Source organism: Podarcis pityusensis, assembly GCF_964106645.2.
Source record: "Podarcis pityusensis genome assembly, chromosome: 1".
NCBI lineage: Eukaryota > Metazoa > Chordata > Lepidosauria > Squamata > Lacertidae > Podarcis > Podarcis pityusensis.
In genome coordinates this window covers 135,673,851-135,691,978 of record NC_138028.1, presented here as the reverse complement: position 1 = coordinate 135,691,978, position 18,128 = coordinate 135,673,851, and the positions used below count along the sequence as shown (strand labels likewise).

Sequence of the window (18,128 nt, the reverse complement as noted above, 5' to 3'; positions counted from 1 at the left end):
CTCAGCTTCCAGAGTGGTAATCTCATTTGTCTGTTTATTAAGAACAACAGGCAGGAGTCTTGTGGCACTTTAAGGCTAACAGGTTTACCACAACCTTTGTTATACTGACTAGACTCTATCAGATAAATAAAATGTCATTTCTTAGCTGGCAGGTATGGGGGGAAGAACTGGAAACAGTGGAGCCAAATGGCCTTGAAATGGAATCATACAGCCTGTGACAATTAATGTAATGTTAAATGTATCCCACAGTAACCAACATAGCAGCCATAATTGGGGAATTATGAAATGAGAATTTTATGTCTGAGAAGAAAATTGAACTAGGACTTCACAGCTAATTCTCCTATGATAAATAAAGTCATAGCCAACTTGTTTTCAGTCATAGAGAAAATGAAATTTCCTCCCACATAAGTTGCTTTAAAGATAGATGGTTGAGGTGCTAAGGTACTAAGGCCAAATTATGTTTGTAATTTGCCTTAAATTTCAATTTCCATGCCCTGCAGAATGTAAGTGAACTTGTAAGTAGCTTAACTCTTCTCTTAACCTGAAGATTTAAAAATATGTATGCAGTGACTATTCATCATAAAGCTTTAACTGGAGCAAGAGAGTCAGAAATTACTGCAGTTTATGAATCCATTTTGTGTTAACTTTAGGTATATTTCTGAGATAGTAGGGAAGTCAGTTGTTCATGCAAAAAATGTGGTTGAATATGAAACATTCCCTGGCCTTATTGGGACCTGGTTCTGACTTATTCAAGCTTTCCATAAAATGGAACCAGACTTTTATAGACTGTCTAGTTAAGATCTGTAAACGACTGTTCTTAGGACAATAAGAGTCACAGTTACAAGGGTGCCTTAGCAAGTGTTTCAGGGCCTTTGTGTTTTTAACACACATGATATAAAACATACTTGGTGTTTTACTGGTTTTGTTCCAAGTGAAATAAACATGCAGCTACTCTCTGCTTAGTTTTGCAGGAGCTCTGTCTGTGCAGCCAGGAACAGGTTTCCTTGGCAATCCCAACCCTGCTAAGGCTCTTTGAAATCTTCCAATATTGTGAAGCCAGTAATTACCTCCTCCTTTTTCTGATTCCTTTTCCTCGGCAGACATCCTGCAGTGCTTTAAAAAACAGAATGCAGTATCACAGCAGCTTGGTTAACAAATATCCTTTATTTTCTTTACTATTTGAATGCCCCCTTATGCAGAATTGGCAGATTTCGCCCCCTTTCTGCCCTAGTATAATGAATACGTGCCATTTTGCTGATCTTAAAGATATTTGGCCCTATCTGCTCTTCCTCCACACCTCTCTTCCTCTTTTCTTTTCCTCTGTGCAAATTGACTTCATTATCTTGATAAAACTCTGAGAGCAAAGTCCATGTGATATCCTTTCCCACAAATAATATATTCCTCTGCTTCATGAAACGCAGCTGATAATTTTTTTTAGAGAATTAGAAATATTAAGGAAGCAGACAAAGACCATCACCTTCCTTGTAAAATGACAATTAGCCTTGTGGATATTTTGATGCACCGTTTGAGGAGCTGGTGTATCCATCTCCACTAGTGAGCTTGGAGTGCTGTGTGGGTGAGGCTTCAGAACAGGACTGATAAACTGCATGAGACAACTGGGAATCTATATAGAAAAGAGCAACCTCTCACCATGGCAGAATTACCAGGAGTGAAATCCCACATTATGTACTTTAGCTGCATTTGTTGTCAGATGTGACAGTTTGGCTCCTGTCCCATATCACTGAGAGCCAGGCCCGGGGGGGGGGGGGGCCATATGGGCCACGTGGCCCGGGCCTCCGATTCCAAAGGGGGCCTCGGTCAGCATATTCACAATTGTATATCTATATTTTCAGTTTTGTCTTTATATGCGGATACAGTTCAAGCCTTGAAATGAAACTTTTGTGAAAATTATTTATATACTTACTTATTTATAAGACTTCAGTTATCCCCAGGGTAAAGAAAAAAGGCGGGCACATTACAGTGGTGCCCCGCAAGACGAATGCCTCACAAGACGGAAAACTCGCTAGACGAAAGGGTTTTCCGTTTTTTGAGCTGCTTCGCAAGACGAATTTCCCTATGGGCTTGCTTCGCAAGACGAAAACGTCTTGCAAGTTTGTTTCCTTTTTCTTAACACCGTTAATACAGTTGTGACTTGACTTCAAGGAGCAACTCATAGAACGCAGTGTACATAGTAGCCTTTTTTGAGGTTTTTAAAGACTTTGGTGATTTTTGAAGCTTTTCCAAAACTTCTTTTGCAGCCATTTGGTAAGTTAAGCTTTTAAAACTTTTTTGGGGGGTTTTGGATTTTGGGTTGGGGTGTTTGGAATTCAAGGACTTAGTGTTGGGGAGGGGTTTGCAAGAATCTGGAAGCTTGTTTTTCCCCCCTGCATTTTTATGATTTTCTGTGACCATTGGGCCACTCTGCTGTTTTTTTAAAAAAATTCTGGATTTGAATTTCTGTGTGCTGGGTGGCTGGGGGAACAGTTGGGGAGGGGTTTGCAAGAATCTGGAAGCTTGTTTTTTTTCCTGCATTTTTATGATTTTCTGTGACCATTGGGCAACTCTGCTGTTTTTTTAAAAAAATTCTGGGTTTTAATTTTGAAATGCTCTTTACAGTATGTGTGACTTTAAAGAGCACTTAATAAACTCTTGTTGTACCAAATTTGGCTTTGTTTGGACTTTTTTTGACCATAGGAACGCATTAATTGATTTTCAATGGATTCCTATGCGATTTCGTGCTTCGCAAGACGAAAAATTCGCTAGACGAAAAAATTTGCGGAATGAATTAATTTCATCTTGTGAGGCACCACTGTATCTACCTGGCCGGGGCCTCTGCCTGGCTCTGCAAGGCCTGCTGAGAGCTCATTTAAGTCCAGTGCCTTGGTAACTGCAAGTTCTCTGAAAACCATTCAACCTGCTGGTGTACCTTTGCATACTAGTGGCGGGGGGGGGGGTAAACATCTGGCTTGTGGGCTTTTTCTGCAGGCATTTGGTTGGCCATTGTGGGAAACAGGATGCTGAATTAGCCAGCCTCATTCAGTGGGACTTGTCTTACATTCTTATTGAAGGTACAGTTCCCTGCTTCACCTCTGGCGGGTCCCTTGCACCGGGCAGCCAGCCAAGGGGGCACAAAATAAAAATTAAACCTTTATTTACAAATAAGAAATATTATGGGTGGGTGGGTGTGCCAAATTCTGTCCTTGCTCAGAGCACCATATTACCAAAGTCCACTCCTGCCTTTGGCCTAAAATTGTTAAGTTTCTTTGGGAGAAATGTGCTTTTAATGCCTGTTTTTGCTGCAGCAGGCATGCTCAGCTACCCCTCTGGAAGCTCAATCCCACAGAAAGCTGTGACGGCCACCAACTTGGATGGTTTTATGCAGGAGAAGGCTATCAACGGCCACTAGGCACAATGGCTATGCTCTACCTCCACAGTCAGTGGCAGTAACGTTTGTGAATAGTAGTTGATGGAAAGTATAGGAAGGGAATACAAAACGCTCTTGTTTCCACAGGCCTCTGGTTGGGCATTGTGAGAACAGGATGCTGGACTAGACAGGCCAATGTGGCCTCATCCAGCAGGCATCTCTTATGTCCTTACGTGGTTCAAGGGGAGAGATTGTAAGAAGGCATCTTCCAAAGCAATCCCACCCCGCAAATAGCTTTGGAGCCTTCTTGCCTCTAGCCTAGCCCTCACCCCTTTTCCTGTTCCCGCTGGAGTCTTCTTTTGTTTTGTTTTTATAATATTTTTTATTGAATTTTCCCACAAACAAAATAAAACAGTCTTTACAATCATTCTTAATATCATCTTATTTACATTGCTTAAAATCACGCCTCGACTTCCTTCCTTCCCAGTTGCGGTTTTCTTAATATACATCTTCTCTTACAGTTTCTTCTTCATTTCTATACATTTCTAGAGACAGCACAGCGCGGGGGTGGTGGTGCTTCCCCTTTCGCGCCTGCCACTCCGTCCCGCTCTCGGGCCTTTAAAAAAACAGAGAAAACAGGGGAGCAGCCGTGGCGCCGCTGGGTGCCCCTGTCCCCCAAGGATGATCCCCTTGAGGTTTGGAGGTGCGCAGTGCCCTTGCGCCACCCTCAGAGCCCCCGCGCCGCTCAGAAAGCCTCAGAGAGGTTTTTCCGCGCTTCTATGATGTCCGCGGTTAAACTGGAAGTCTCGGAGTCTTCTTTGGCTTGCCACGCCTGCGGGCTCTCTTCCGGCCAACGCTGCCAATGACAGATCTTAAAAACTTGGGGTCGGTGAGATTCGGCAATCGCGGCACCTTGCGCCTGCTGGACCTCCTGAGCAGAGCGGGTTGTGTCTTGCTCCTCGTGAAGTAGGGTGAAATGTGAGGAGTGTTGCAAGCCGGTGCAGAGGCAGAAGGTCTGGCCGAGGTGGTAGAGCACGGCTTCTCTGTCAGGGGCTTCTTCCTAACCCAGTGGAACACCATTATCATACGCCTCTTAGATGGGTTGGACATGCTGAAGAAAGTGCTGGAGGCCCAAAGACCAGGGTGACTTCAAAGCGGAGGACGCAGCAGGCAGTTCCCTATCAATGGTGCCAAATCCAAGCAAATGTTAGTTCCAGTCCTGTTAAATCGATCCAGCAATTCTGAACGTTAAATAAGGGATTAATTCCTCAGGCAGTACGAAAAGACTTCCTGTGGCTTTTTAATAGCTGGGAGCTCCCAACTACTGCCACTGTTGACAGCCTGTTGCCCCTTATATCTCCTTGAATGGGTTATGTCACAATGGTTCCTTCATCAGGTGTTTGTGAGCATGAAAATGCTGTTGGGAGTTTCAGCAATGAAGGCTCAGGCATAATACACTGTTTGAAAGTCTGAACATTTCCTCTTTTTCATTTAACAAAATTTATATACCACTTTTATAATTTATATACAAATTATTAGGAGGGTAAGATAAAAATATACTGTAGTTGATTCACTTCTAGGCTAGTTGACATACTTTATTCCTTCTTACACTTCTATCCCACCTTTCCTCCACAGAGCACACACACTTCAGCCTCCACCTTCTCCATTTTATCCGGACAGCAATATGGTGAGCTAGGGCCATAGCTCAGTGGTAGAACAACTGCTTAGCATGCAGAAGGCATCAGGTTCAGTCCCCAGCATCTCCTGGTGGGACTGGGAGAGATCCTGCCTGAAGTCTTGGAGGGCTGCTGCCAATCAGCGCAAACCAAGTATCTTCAGCCTTTGAAGACCCAGGACCTACTTTGAATCATACATGCATTTGGGGACCCATTTCTTAATCTTTTCCCATATATTGGCAGGGTGGTAGCTCTCTGGTTGCAACCCACCTTGGATGGGGCTGCAGCATGTTAGTGGGTGCCAACCCACCAGCTGAAGACCAGTGGTGTAGACAATACGGAACTGAATGGACCGGTTTCATGTGTTACTCTGTGTTGGGCTGAGAGAAAGAGAGGAACTGGCCCAAGGTCACCCAGTGGACTTCATGGCTGAGTTGGGATTTGAACCCTGCTTTTGCACACATCCAAAATATCTGGAGCATTGGGAAATTTCCCAAGAGTGTCTTCCTACATACATCCCTTCCTCATCCCTTTTAAAAATGAAATAAAATTCTTTAGCGTACTGAGTTTTCAGAATGAAATTTAAAATGTGGTACGCCAGCCTAGTTAACTTGGGGGGAGGGGTCCTGGTCATTGTGTCAAGTGGGGCCTGTTAAGTTGTGAGTGAACATATCAGACAACACAGCGATTCTTCAAACAGCTCTTGTTTATTCACAGGCCAGGACAGAACTGAACAATTCTTGTAAAGAAGCTGGTAAAATGCAGTCTTGACTATGCTACCACTCAGTGGATTTGTAACTGGCTGACTGACCGAACCCAAAGGGTGCTCATCAATGGTTCCTCTTCATCCTGGAGAAGAGTGACTAGTGGGGTGCCACAGGGTTCTGTCTTGGGCCCGGTCTTATTCAACATCTTTATCAACGACTTGGATGATGGACTCAAGGGCATCCTGATCAAATTTGCAGATGACACCAAATTGGGAGGGGTGGCTAACACCCCAGAGGACAGGATCACACTTCAAAACGACCTTGACAGATTAGAGAACTGGGCCAAAACAAACAAGATGAATTTTAACAGGGAGAAATGTAAAGTATTGCACTTGGGCAAAAAAAATGAGAGGCACAAATACAAGATGGGGGACACCTGGCTTGAGAGCAGTACATGTGAAAAGGATCTAGGAGTCTTGGTTGACCACAAACTTGACATGAGCCAACAGTGTGACGCGGCAGCTAAAAAAGCCAATGCAATTCTGGGCTGCATCAATAGGAGTATAGCATCTAGATCAAGGGAAGTAATAGTGCCACTGTATTCTACTCTGGTCAGACCTCACCTGGAGTACTGTGTCCAGTTCTGGGCACCACAGTTCAAGAAGGACACTGACAAACTGGAACGTGTCCAGAGGAGGGCAACCAAAATGGTCAAAGGCCTGGAAACGATGCCTTATGAGGAACGGCTAAGGGAGCTGGGCATGTTTAGCCTGGAGAAGAGGAGGTTAAGGGGTGATATGATAGCCATGTTCAAATATATAAAAGGATGTCACATAGAGGAGGGAGAAAGGTTGTTTTCTGCTGCTCCAGAGAAGCGGACACGGAGCAATGGATCCAAACTACAAGAAAGAAGATTCCACCTAAACATTAGGAAGAACTTCCTGACAGTAAGAGCTGTTCGACAGTGGAATTTGCTGCCAAGGAGTGTGGTGGAGTCTCCTTCTTTGGAGGTCTTTAAGCAGAGGCTTGACAGCCATATGTCAGGAGTGCTCTGATGGTGTTTCCTGCTTGGCAGGGTGTTGGACTCGATGTACCTTGTGGTCTCTTCCAACTCTATGATTCTATGATTCTATTCTATGATTCTAAGGATTCAGTCAGCCTGCTTATATAGAGCTCCAGTACAACGTAACTGTAACAATTTTCTAAAACTATCCAATCAGTGAACGTCACTTTCGATCCCTTATTTGCATAACTATCTACAGTGTCCCTCTGCTGGCCCAGGGTGAGAACTTCAGTACATAACACAAATGGTTGCAGAAAGTGAATGCATGATGCCTACTACTGACTCCACCAAACATTTTGTGAGATGCAGATGCCTGTGCTGGCTGCCAACATTAGAGGAATGGTGGAATTTGAACCCTTGGTCTGCTTGGATGTAATCTGAGAGCGAAGAACTGACACAACTAAACTACTGAGTCACAATAGCTATTCAATCAAAGTTTTTGGTTGCGTTTGTATGCTTTAAAATACTTTATTGCCCTGAGCTGCGACAGGATAGATAATAAGTTAGTTAACATAGAGCCTAATAGAACAATCGTGTGTGTGTATACCCACTTACCTGGAAAGTATGTGTGACACACACACACACACACACACACACACACTTTCCAGGTAAGTGAGTATAGGAGTGCAGCCTTCAAATCATTGCGTGGTATGAAGCTACATTTTACTCAGAGTAGACAAAGTGAAATTAAAGGCCCTAACTGTCAGGAATGTGGCTCACCAGAGCGCAGGGGAAGAGTCAGACTCAGAAACTGAGCTAAGTGAAAGAGGGACTGACTCTGTAAATGAGAGCTGGCTGACAGAGCCGAGAAAGGGCAGTTTGACCCCCCTTCCCAAAGAAGACACTGTTAGCTCTCAAGAAGCAGGAGGGTTAGAAGGCAGCCAGAGAGTTGCTAGGCAATCAGCAGATAAGCAGAGGTCTGAGACTGTGTCAAGTGAAAGTGGGGAGGGCGAAGGCCAGCCTCTCAGTCCCCGTTCTAGGAGACTGGACAAGATCAGAGGGCAGCAGAAGGTCAAGAGGGGAAAGGTGGGAGTTTGGCGTCCTTCCTGCTGTGGGAGGGGTGAAGATTCAGACTGACCAACTATCATCAATGCGAGGAGGCGAGAATGTGTTTTGTTGAAAATAAATGTACACAAAACTGCTGGAGAGTCATTACTTCTTATCGGGACTTGCTTGCCTGCCAGACATCATTACACTAACTTAGTCATGTTCATAAAAATCAGTGGGTCCACTCTGAGTAAGACTTAGTTAACTTCCACCCATTTGCAATTATGAAAATGTGAGTGCAGGCTACCTGTTTTCTCCCCATTCAGCACTTGCTGTCAAATAGACAAGAGTGAACATTGTGCACAGTCATAGGAGCTGCACATTGTAACTAGAAAAAGCACAAGTGCCAGTCAGTGCTATCAATCACAGAGGTGCCTCTGGCCAGCAAGACAGAGTAAAGAAAAAAAGAGAGAAATAATCTCTCAGCTGATTTATGGGGAAAGGAGCCGAATGAAGAGAGCCTTCCCATTCATTACTCAGATGTCCCGAGGGAAAGTTTTAACTTAATGCAAAGTCATGCATTTCTCTTGCATGCATTCAGAAGGTGATTCAAGGTGATTAAAAAAAGGAAGGAATTAAATGCATTTAGGAAGGTCGTCACACTGGGGCTTTGATTTGGCTTGTCCATATTATTGGCATTTTATATTTATTGCTATTTTAATAAAGCTGTTGAGGCTAATTGCCTTTTAGGAGAAGCATCTTTCTGGACTAGAATTTGTATTCATGTTTTGCCTCCTTCCTCAGCTTGCAATGTCTCGTTTCTCTCACAGTGTCTGCGACCCCCTTGAATGCATTTGTTGGTATATAATTGTATTAATGCTAGTGTCCCATTCCAACCCCCAACCGGCAGGATGATTTATCCAGTTCATCAGAAGAATCAAGCGACATGGCTTTCACTTAACTGTATTCACTTTAGATGTGAAGTGCAGGATTGCTTCCTCTTGGGGGGATTCCCCCCCCCCCAACCACGGGAGGCTAGCCTGACATTCTATTACTCTGTGTATCAGAAAGGTTTAGAGAAGCATCCCAAGATGCTGCCCCCCATCCCATCTGTAGACTGGAATGGTATAGCCCAGGAAAAGCTTTCCTGCTTAATTTTGGTGTTAAAGTGTGAAAAGGACAAAAAAAACCCCTTGGGGTACACTGCTTAAAGTGTTTCCCAACTTCGCTATAGTCTAGTCCTGAGGATTTTGGATCAGTCAGAAAACAAGAGGCTTCAGCCAAGTAATGAAGAAGCAAATCAGTGGCCAATAGGCCTGATCTTTATTTGTTGCACCAAAGGTCCCAACCTCTAAGGCAAGCAAAGAAGCAGCAGCCCAGAACAACGGTTACATGAAGTTTTAAAAGTTCCCATAATTTCCCATAATACATTTCCAACAGTGTCATCAAAACCTCACAGATATGTCACAGAAGAGGAGTGGTGTCAGAAAGAAAATTCAGACACGCCCTTGTCAATCACACGTCCCCACACCTGTCTCACACAGGCTAAAGAAAGTATTTACATATCCTTTTGTTGTTAAAACATGGCTGGCACAGTTTACTTGTTCAGGCTGGGTTGCATTCCACTCTGGAGATGGCTTTTCCTGCCTGGGGCTTTGTGATTCTGATAACACAGAGGTCGGCAACCTAAGGCCCATGGGCCACAAGCAGCCCACGGGGGTCATTTAACCGGCCCACGAGCCGCCCACAAACCAAACCGTCTGCTCAGTGAGTCCAGGAAATTAGGTCCTGCTATCCTGGGGCTACACATGCTTGGAACAGTCAGCTGGTTCATAACACAGTTGCTACTGGGTTGTCAGCAGTGGGTGACCATTCTGAGCAGAATGTAGCCGAGCTATATTCCACTATACCTTCTATACCTTCTGCGAAAGCCCGTCTCTGGAGGATATCCCACCTGTAGCTATCAGGGAGAAGGCCTTCTTCTGTAGTTGCAACATGAGTGTGGAAAAACACTTTAAAGGAGATCTACTTTAAGCCTTCTTCTTTTTTACTCTTCGGTGCTGGGCAAAATCTTCCTTGTTTCTCCAGGTTTTTGAAGCAAAATTAGGTTGTCTATTTGTGTGTGTGTGTGATTGAACTACTGATTTAATTGCTTTGTTTTTATACTGTGACATGTTTTAGTCTGATTGCTGGAATTTTGCTATTTTTAGTATTTTTATTGTGCTTTATTATTTGTTAGCTATCCTCACTGTTAGGGACGCGGGTGGCGCTATGGGTAAAACCTCAGCGCCTAGGGCTTGCCGATCGTATGGTCGGCGGTTCGAATCCCCGCGGCGGGGTGAGCTCCCGTCGTTCAGTCCCAGCTCCTGCCCACCTAGCAGTTTGAAAGCACCCCTAAGTGCAAGTAGATAAATAGGTACCGCTTTATAGCGGGAAGGTAACAGCATTTCTGTGTGCTGCGCTGGTGCTGGCTCGCCAGAGCAGCTTCGTCATGCTGGCCACGTGACCTGGAAGTGTCTTCGGACAGCGCTGGCTCCTGGCCTCTTAAGCGAGATGAGCACGCAACCCCAGAGTCGGTCATGACTGGCCCGTACGGGCAGGGGTACCTTTACCTTTATCCTCACTGTTAGCTGCAAAACAGTGGTGTACAAAAGAATAATAAAATAAATAATCCAAGGGGAAATGGCAACATGCCAGCTAATCTCTATGAAATTACCACCTGGTATTCCTTGTTTTATATGCTTGACTCTTCTCTAAATTGGGGGTGGTCCTACCTTCTACAAACCCAAACTCAAACCTTCATACGCTACTAGTTGTTTGGCAGTTTTTCTAACTCTGATGTTTTTCTCTTTGTATGTCAACTGGTTTCAGTTTTTCAAAAGCCATGCTTAAAACTGGACTTCATCACGATGACTTTCAAACACAAATTAAGAACAAATGGTAAACCAAACATAATGCGAGTCATAAAGGAAACAAGAGGTTCTCAAGGATTTTAACACATTTTTCTGGTCAAGGCCATGCTTTTGTAATTCTGGTCATGGTCACAGACTTCATTTTTTCAGTTTGTTTAAGTCTTTTGAAGTTCATTGTCCCTGTTCAGCTAACTTCACTTTGCTGATCTCAATCAGTTCATGATCATTAATTTAAGCTTTCTTCTGCCACTATATAATTCTCAGCTATTTCCTGCTTGCTGGATAGAATCTGATCTCAAATGCTCCATCTTTGAAACATCTAATTTCTGAAAGAGAAATTATTTCCCTGTGCTGACTTAATCTTCTAATGTGCCAACTCTCTATGGCCCTGGATGCCCAACATTCCCCATGAAGGGGCTGGGCACCCACAAATTTTGGTGCCAGGGCCATGCATGGCACCCACAGCCCCAGGCACCCACAGTCGCGGGGATAAATTGGCACTTGTGTCTGGTACATAGATTATTTAGTGACATTCTTGTTCCAAGCTAGAAAATGCCTTTCCCTTTGTTGTAGTCAACCATTTAGCAACTTTGATTCAAGTCTAGTGAGTCTGCTATTTCCCTGAACATTCTAGCTGCTTATCCTCCAAAAGCAATAGTTAAAACAGGGATACTGTCTCACTACATTTTCTGTAAACCACATTAAAAGATCAAGTCATACTGTGTGTTAAACATACTCTTTGGGTTTCATACTTAAACGAACCATGCAGATTACAATTCCCACTTCACCTATAAATCAGCGGCAGGAAACAGCATAGAGCAAGATCAGGATCTTTGCAGATACCATAGGAAATCTATTTGGTAATTTTCATTGGTGTGCGTTGTTACTAGTCTGGTATGTTCAGTGGCAGAATCTTTCACTGAGGTTTCTTGTTACTCTTGTACTATTACAGCACAAGGGAAGGGTTTTAGAGCAATTGATTTGTATGTGTAAGGTCTCATATTCAATCTCTAGCATCTCCAGGTATGCACTGGGAAAGACTCCCGTAGATGAAAAAAGAAGATGGCGACGAGGTAAGACGCATTTGCCGGAGTTCATCTCGAATCCTCCCTAAAATTTGTGCTGTGGCTCCCAGCCTTTCAAGTTTTTGCTGAAGATTGTATCAGGGTGTTGGAGCCCATGCCAGGAGTTCACATTGCTAATAACTGTAAAGCCTGCATCGTAAATCAGCTTTAATGAGCAGATAATTGCATTCTCCGGCAGCCTTGGAAGCAGCCTTCGACTTACTGGTTTTCCGCCAGCTCACATCCAGTTGTATTTCTATTTCTACTACCTTTTATTATCTTTTAAGCACTGCTATTTTAAAAGACTCATAACGATGGGCCAAGGCAAACGCCTAAGGGATTGTGACGAGGCTCTGCCCTCCCCAAGAGCCAAACAATTAAAAATCGACCCCCCCGTGTCTGACAAACGGAGTGACCCCATTGAACTCTGCTATAGGGTGAAAACTCAGAACCGTTTCTACCCTCTAATGTCTCAAGAAACAATGTCAACACCAGAGGAATTATTTTTACCTCAGACTAAAACTGCGGACGGCAAGCTTGGAGGAAGAGGGAGTGTCCCATTGAGGGTGGTGCAGGACGCTGGAACTGAGGACTGCGCAAGACAAGAACAACATGAACATCTCCATCTTGTGGTCAGAACCCTTAATTGCATATTCAAGAAGATTGATGTGCTAGCCTCCCAGTTATGTAACCTCGAACAGAAAATGGATAACTTCTGGTCAAAGTTTAAACCAACTGTAGATACGGGGGAATTGAAGTGCCAGAGGTCCTTGCCTTCTACCAAAAAAAGAAGTGTGATCCCTAAATATAAACCAAATCCTGCACTGAAACATCAAGCATTGTCCCTGCAACCTAAGAAAATCTGCCTAAACATTGGGGCAGGGTCACCAAGGTGGCTTACTCTGAGTGGGGTTAAAAAGCACCTAAGCAATCTCCTAAACATAGAAATCTCACAATGCGATCTCATTGCAGTATTACCTTTGAACCAGCACCTCGGGCAACAGAAAGTGATGCTTGCGTTTTACTCTCCAAGGATCCCTTCAGCTATCATCAGGCAGAAACCACTCTTGGCAAGGTACGATATCATCCCAACAAGAGTTTTTATGGATAGCATGATCCACCCCCTCCTACTTGCTGGTCACGGTACGGAGTGGACTCTGTCGGAGAGGTCGGGAGTACCTCGGGACATCGAGCCTCCTCTCCTGGAGGATATCCATCCGCACCGAAACTGGACTCACCCTACGTCCCCACGAGCTCTAAAGAAACCCACTGGCGCAAGTAATTCTCTGACCCCGCCGGAGGAAAGAGAGCTTTTAGCCACCTTTGGCGACCTTCCACCGAGAGAACAACAAGAAATAATTGATAGACTAGAAGTACTTAATCATCAGCTCATACATGTCCAGAAGAATGGAAAAGTCCTGCCCACTTTTCAGGATAACTCTGCCAGCTTTTCGGAGTCGTGGTTTAAGGAAGCAGGAAGTCTTCCATACCTTAGTCCAGCTCCTAAACCCATGCCTCCCCCACTTGTGGGCAAAACCCACCGACGCTTGGCAGACCCAGGTTTTGCCTCTCAAGTTGGCCCCTCATCCCAACTCTTGATAAATTTTGACTCGCCCTCCAAGAGTCCCCCGCTGAGGAGTGTAACTCAGAGTTCCTTCCACCAAAACAACTCCTTACCATCTAATCCATCAATGCCGGAACTGGAGTCCTCATACTCCCCTGAGCGGCATAGACCCGACATACAAACGGTACCAGTACGCCGAACATCCCCTGTACCTTTGCCAGCATCAGGTCAGGGGAGTGTCCCACCTACATCAAAAAATGGCCCGGATTTGATTGAAGACCCGACCGGACATATAAACCAAATGGTTTCATCGGCGACCTTTAGACCTTGCGGTGGGGCAGTCTCAGCAAATCCTGTGGAGTTTCCCACTGAAGTGTCCGCCCTTGGGTTAGCCAGCGGGAGACCCGTTTTGTCGCCCCAGTCAGAATACCTCACTACCAACTTCAAGACTAGGTACCTTCAGCAGGTGCCTGCTATGCAAAGTAAAATAACTGACTTTTTCGTGGGGTCTGCCTTGCCTCCAAAGGACTCACATCCCTCCCCGAAATGACAGCGAATTGGTTACAACAGGAACTCCCCCCTATCAGTCCTCAGCTGGAACATTGCGGGCTGGAGGGGGAAAAAACTTGACCCAGAATTCTTGGAGTATATTAACCTGTTTCATATCATCTTGTTCCAAGAATCGTGGGAAGTAGAGAGAATTGATCTAAATGGCTTTGAGCTTCTAGAACTCCCTGCCTGCCCCTCCCTGAAAGGAGGCCGCCCTAAAGGGGGCCTAATAATAGGCATCTCCCTCAACTTACATTCTAAATTTACTCTAGTACAGGCCTTGCCTCCTTACGCCCTTACCGGGCTGATTGCGGGGGAAAAGATCTCACTTCTAGTTACAAATGTTTACTTGCCACCCGGGGGTTCTTCCTCCGAACTGGGCTCTAAATGGGGCTCGCTAGAAGAGCATTTGCTCTCATGCTATGTCAAGTTTCCTAACACCCCGGCCATAATAGGTGGCGATTTTAATGCCCGCACAGCAGCAAATTGGGACTCGCTGACCAAAGCCAAATGGTGGGTTATCCCAAACCTTGATAATTATGATCTGGAACATATCATGAGGAGAACTTCTAAAGACCAACGAGTTAATGAGGCTGGAGTATTCCTCTACCAAATGGCCATCCGTTTAAATCTGGTCCCCCTAAATCGCACATGCCTCCCTGATATTCCAGGGGATTTCACTCACCTGAGTGTTAAATCAAACAGCGTCCTCGATTACCTGCTGGTCTCCAGTGATCTACTTAAGTGTATTTCCACCTTTAAGATCGAGAATGTACAATCTAGTGATCATCTTCCCCTTGTAGCCAAGCTTTCCCTGAATTGGCAGTCGGAGGCCTATAGACATGCGACCCAGATGGTAACCAACGTATCTCTCCAAGTAAGAGGAATCAAATGGTCGGAGACCCAGGCTCAAAGGTATCAGGAATTCTTTCAAAAAGAAATCCTCGGGCCCCATCCCTACATAGGCTCTGCCTCAGACGAGCATAGCATAGTGTTGAAACGCTTCCACCATCATACGACTGATCTTACGTCCTTCTTCAGGTTACCACCCAAAATATTAAATCGAAACGAGTATACTTACGGTGCCCCCTGGTATAACTCTCAGTGCAAACAAGCAAGACAGCGCCTTCGTGCTATATATAATGTATATAAGACCTCCGATGCATCTACTCTGCCAGCTAGTTATGCACAAGCCAAGCAAGTTTACAAACGCACACAGAAAATTGCCAAACGTGAGTGGCAACATAATCGCTGGCAGGCCTTGATTACTGCTTCAAAATCACATAGATCCAGGGAATTCTGGTCTCTGATTAACAGAAGGGTGAGGAAATACCCAAGGGCAGTCATCCCTGCACCGACATGGGAATTGTTCCTGAAGAAATGTTTCTCACAGGCAGATGCTCCCTCCGACCATCTGATGCATCTGTTTTCCCACCTACCTATTTGGCCTCCCACCGATCCTGACGAAATAGCCAAGCTAATAGCCCAGCTGAAATCGGGCAAAGCCCCAGGGCCCGACCTGATCCCTGCTGAAGCCATCAAACTACACCCAAAATGGTGGGCTGGCATCTTGGCCAAAACCTTCGACGCAATCAACGCTTCTGGTCTCATCCCCAAAATATGGAAGGAGGCCATTATAGTACCAATTCATAAAAAAGGTTCTCCAATGGAGCCGGAAAATTACCGTAACATCAGCCTCCTTTCGATCATAGGGAAAATTTATGCCAGCTTTTTGCTGACAAAACTATTGCGATGGGTAGATGAGACTAACCAGATTGGCCACGAACAAGCAGGGTTCAGAATTAAACGCTCTACAACTGATCATGCGATAGTTCTTTACCATCTGGCACGGAAGTACTCCTCCCCTCCCCGGGGCTACCTGTGTGCTGCTTTCTTAGATCTTAAGGCAGCCTTTGACAGCGTTCCTAGAAATATTCTTTGGGAGAAACTTGCGAAACAGGGCATCGATAGAAGACTCTTATGGCTTATAAGTCAGCTCCACGAAGGTACCCTTGCCAGAGTGAGACTTACTCCTGCGGGCGACCTCACAAATTCGATACCAATAAACAAGGGAGTGCGCCAAGGATGTATATTGGCTCCCTGCCTATTCAATCTATTCATCAGCGACATGCGAGCACCCCTAGTCAACTCATCTCCAAGTACACATGCGCCTAGACTAGCGGATTACCGCTGTCCACTCCTTTTATATGCGGACGACGCGGTAATTCTATCTTATACACGTGTTGGACTAACCAGAGCTCTGAAGATCTTTGCCACGTATTGTCAACTCAACCAATTAACCATCAATCATGCTAAATCTAAGATTCTGATTTTCGCCAGAAGTCGGAGATTATACGAATGGAAGCTTGGTGGAGCAAAAATAGAGCAAGTCCTAAAATTTCAATACCTAGGAGTTATTTTTCAATACAATTTGGGGTGGAAAGCACATATTCAACACCTACTTAACAAGGCCAAAACTCTGTCATATGCGCTCCTCCGATTTTTCTTTTCGGATGGAGCTTTGCATGTTCCCTCGGCCCTAAAGGTGTTCAAGGCAAAAGTGGTTCCTGTGCTTGCTTATGCTGCCCCGCTCTGGGCCGTGATGACAGACCTTGCTCCTCTTGAGACTCTGCAAAACCAATTCCTACGTCGGCTCCTAATGCTCCCCCTGTGCGTAAGCAACGCAGCCATGCGACTAGAATTGAAGATCGCATCCTTAGAAACTTGCCTGTGGAAGCAAGTCTTCAACTATTGGTTATCATTGTGGCATAGATTACCAGACCATTACCTTGCCCAATGCTTATGGCGAGATGAATTCTCCAGCCTTTGGACCAGTAGAATTCATGCCAAACTCCTGAGCTATGGAATCTCTCCCTTAGATTCCCTAAAACTAGATCAAATCACTGCTCAAAGACTGATCCGCCAAAGACTGGATGACATCGATTTACAGCGAAATTATATGCTGGGGGGAGGTGTTTGTTCGCCCCAGAACATTGGTATCACTTTAACTTACTGCGTTCCATCATACCTCTCCTCCCTTTCGACTGTTGCCCATAGGCTGGCCTTCACCAAAGCGAGGTTTAATGTTTTTCCCTCCAATGTCCTGAGACATAGATTCTCAAAGGGCCAAGCCTCCGCCATGTGCGAATGTGATAAGGAGACGCCGGAGTCGCTTCAGCACATTATGTTCACTTGCCCCTTATTCAAGGTGCCACGGGCAAATTTGTTGGGATCAATCATACAGAAACTAGAGGGTACTCCACCAAAATTCCACCTTGCCCAAATCTTGCAGGATAAGGATACCCATACGACCCTGAAAGTGGCTAGGTTCCTGGTCGCTGTCCTTACCCAAAAGCGTTGCCAAGGAGCACCACAAGCTAATTAAGGCGTAGTATGCCATTCCATCTTATAGTATTTTATTGTTATAGTAGTGTTTTAGCGGCTGTTTTTTCCCACGTGCACAGGCTGTTATTTATGTCTTGTTTTTATCTGTATGGGCCTACGGCCGTAATAAATTATTATTATTATTATTATTACTCCCGTAGACAATATTGATCTAGCATGGCCAATGGACAGGAAAGGCGGGAGTTGTAGCCCCACAAAAAACATTCTTATTTATTTATATCTATGCATTTCCAGTTTTTATTTTACATACATTTATAATCTTCCCATCTTCCCAAGCAGACTTCCCATCCTATCCTTCAGTGACATCCTGAGTTGGCTGCATCTCCGTTAGTTTCTCCACTCCATTTCGTCCCTTCACTTCCCTTGTTTTGTCAACTGCTCTTCAAAGGTTTGTCCCTACTTGCAGATTATATTTACAGTGGTACCTCGCAAGACGAATGCCTCGCAAGACGGAAAACCCGCAAAACGAAAGGGTTTTTGGTTTTTTGAGTTGCTTCGCAAGACAATTTTCCCTATGGGCTTGCTTAGCAAGACGGAAACGTCTTGCAAGTTTGTTTCCTTTTTCTTAAAACCGTTAATACAGTTGCGACTTGACTTCGAGGAGCAACTCATAGCACGTGGTGTGGTAGCCTTTTTTGAGGTTTTTGAAGACTTTGGTGATTTTTGAAGCTTTTCCAAAACTTTTCCGACACCGTGCTTTGCAAGACGAAAAAAAACCGCAAGACGAAAAAACTCGCGGAACGAATTAATTTCGTCTTGCGAGGCACCACTGTACAGTAATGCCATATATTTTTAAGTATTCTCCAAGACATTACCACTTGCTCCTTATCTTCCTCT

The 18,128-nt window shown here is 44.8% G+C and overlaps 1 long non-coding RNA gene across 4 annotated transcripts in view; it reads right to left on the bottom strand.

Annotated features, from left to right (window-relative positions):
- Positions 1-1,079: 1,079 nt before the first annotated feature.
- Positions 1,080-18,128, bottom strand: part of LOC308484768 — a 32,324-nt gene continuing 15,275 nt past the window's right edge. For 3 of the 4 annotated variants that reach the window (XR_013990110.1, XR_013990111.1, XR_013990113.1), the window contains one exon: positions 9,086-10,427. This is a non-coding gene — a long non-coding RNA (uncharacterized lncRNA). Of the gene's footprint in view, positions 1,114-9,085; positions 10,428-18,128 lie in introns of those variants that run through there. The other variant, XR_013990112.1, reaches the window with a different exon arrangement.